Consider the following 3,086-nt stretch of genomic DNA (forward strand, 5'->3'; position numbering starts at 1 on the left):
CTTTCTTACCCTAGTTATGTTTAAAAAATTTTTAACAAAAATAAAATTTTGGTTAAAAAATTTAATGTTGTTCAAAGTGTAAAAATATAGAATGAGAATGTCAGAACATTACAAAGTATTATCTCCTGGTTTATTTTATTTATCTTGGTTTTTTTTTTTTTGGAGAGGGGAAGGCAGGTCAATTGGGGTTAAGTGACTTGCCCAAGGTCACACAGCTAATAAGTGTGTCTGAGGTTGGATTTGAACTCAGGTCCTCCTGACTCCAGGGTCGGTGCTCTACTCACTGTGCCACCTAGCTGCCCCTGTTTTATTTATCTTTTTGCAATTCTTACAAACATTTTTAAAGCACTCAATAATACAGAGAATTTTCAAGTTTTGTAAAATCTTTTTTGCTGTTACTACCTGGATGTATAGTTTACATTGCAAATAGATAAGTGTGAGGCATTCTAGAGATTTACCAAACATCACTTTGATTGCCAAGAAGGCCTCAGGTCTTGTTTTGCATGTCAATGGTTCAAAATTTATAGCTTTAGAACTTTTTATGGATCATGAAGATTTAGGTTCATTCAGTCCCACTTATCCTTCATCTGCTGAACCTTCTGAGCTCTATTAGCTTCTGTCCTTCCAGCATCCTTTCCCAACAATGCTTTCAGTGCTCTATTTCACAGTAGCTTTAATTTTAGTGGAAAGTTCTCTAAAGTTTTTTTTTGGTCCCCCTTTTGTCTTCTTTTAAATCCACCATGTTCCCATTGTACTTTTCTTTTTTAAAAAATAATTAATTTATTTTTAGTTTTCAACATTCACTTCCATAAGTTTTGAGTTCTAAATTTTCTCCCCCTCCCTGTTCTCCCCCCTCCCCATGATGGCTTGTAATCTGATATAGGTTCTACATATACATTCATATTAAACATGTTTTCACATTTGTCCTGTGGTAAAGAATTAGAACCAATGGGGGGAACCACAAGAAAGAAGAAACAAAAAAAGAGAGAGTAAATAATATGCTTCGATCTGTATTCAGACTCCACAGTTCTTTGTCTGGATGTGGATAGCATTTTCCATCATGGGTCTTTCGCAGTTGTCTTAGATCCTTGCATTGCTAAGAAGAACTAAGTCTTTCAAAGTTAGTCATCACATAATGTTGCTGTTACTACATACAATTTTCTCCTGGTTCTACTCACTTTACTCAGCATCAGTTCATGTAAATCTTTCCAGGTTTTTCTGAAGTCTGCCTGCTTATCATTTCTTGTGAAACTATGGTATTCCATTCCATTCATATACCACAACTTGTTCAGCCATTCCCCAATTGATAGGCATCCCCTCAATTTCCAATTCTTGGCCACCACAAAAAGAGCTGCTATAAATATTTTTGTACATGTGAGTCCTTTTCCCATTTTTATGATCTCTTTGGAATACAGCCCTACAAGGGGTATTGCTGGGTCAAAGGGTATGCCCAGTTTTATAGCCCTTTGGGCATAGTTCTGAATTGCTCTCCAGAATGGTTGGATCAATTCACAACTCTACCAATAATGCATTAGTGTTCCAATTTTCCCACATCTTCTCCAACATTTATCATTTTCCTGTTTGTCCTGCTAGCCAATCTGATAGGCATGATGTGGTACCTCAGAGTTGTTTTGATTTTCATTTCTCTAATCAATAGTGATTTAGAGCATCTCTTTATATGACCATGGAAAGCTTTAACTTCTTCATCTGAAAACAATCTGTTCATATCCTTGGCCCACTTATCAACTGGGGAATGATTTATGTTCTTACAAATTTGACTCAGTTCTCTATATATTTTAGAAATAAAGCCTTTATCAGACACACTGGTTGTAAAAATTGTTTTCCAGTTTTCTGCTTCTCTTCTAATCTTGGCTGAATTGGCTTGCTTGTGCAAAACCTTTTCAATTTAACGTAATCAAAATTATCCATTGTACTTTTCAGTAATTATTTTAGTTCTATGAGATGGTGAATTTTCATAGCTAGATGGCTCATCTTCATTGCAAAATTCTTTCTACCATTTTTATATATTTGAAGCTCCCATTATAAATTTTGCTCCTTCTATTTCAGCCATATACGGGAATCTTAGTTATTATGAAGTCTGGATAAACATTCGATCATTATCTAATATTTTATTGTAGTCAGTAATATTTTCTTAATATGAACAGTTCAATCAGAACAAGATGGGGATCAGCTAATGAAAATGTGCCAGGCCAGCCAATTCCTGTGCTCCAGTGAATTAATTACTACAATCCTTATTCAGCATTCAGGGAACCAGATTCTCAAACTTTAAATGAGAAATTGAGGAATAAAACTGATGTTTCATGGACTCTGAAATCTGGCACATATGAAAGTGAGATATTATCTTGGTTTCACTACTATGAATATTTTAGTGTATTCAATTTCATGTCTTCTGGCAGGAGGCTCACACATAATCCTGTTTCTTCAAAAAGCAGCATTGCTTGGTCTTTTTGGTTGGCCAGTACTGTGCATGTTTTATCTAGCCTTTCTCCATTAATTTAATGTGATAAATTCTTTGGACTTTTGCTGCCATACCATTAGCCAGAAATAAAGGTTAGGAAATGGACCCTGAATTTAGATGTAATTTCATTGTGCCTCTTCTATGATAATTAAGCTATCCTTAATATGACCATTTTCAGTATTTTCCAGTTTAACAGGATTATAATTATAGGGGCTATTTTGATTTGTTTTCTAAACATTTTACTGGTCTATAAGGATGGTTACATATGCTGCTGCCACAGTTCTCAATATCCACCTCCTCAAACTCTTACTCCCAGTCAGTAATGATTAACATGGTGGTAGGAAAGATGGGGTGCAAGAAGAACCACCAAGATTAAAGAGGTACATGCTCCATTGGGTCAGTCAATAAACACTAATTAAGTACCTACTATGTGCCAGGCACCGTGCTAAGCACTGAATCCCACTCATTTCCTCAACTATTTGCATTGTGTTCTTGAAAAAGCTTTTCAGTACAATACAATTCGATATAATTAAAAATATTACTTTTTAATGATAGTTTCTATCTCTTGTTTGCTAAAGAATTTCCTTGTCTATGGCTAAGAAAGGTA

The 3,086-nt window shown here is 35.0% G+C and overlaps 1 pseudogene; it reads right to left on the reverse strand.

Annotated features, from left to right (window-relative positions):
• Positions 1 to 2,020: 2,020 nt before the first annotated feature.
• Positions 2,021 to 2,812, reverse strand: LOC118842472 (annotated as a pseudogene).
• Positions 2,813 to 3,086: the final 274 nt, after the last annotated feature.

The sequence above is a fragment of the Trichosurus vulpecula genome, chromosome 3 (assembly GCF_011100635.1).
Source record: "Trichosurus vulpecula isolate mTriVul1 chromosome 3, mTriVul1.pri, whole genome shotgun sequence".
Lineage (NCBI taxonomy): Eukaryota > Metazoa > Chordata > Mammalia > Diprotodontia > Phalangeridae > Trichosurus > Trichosurus vulpecula.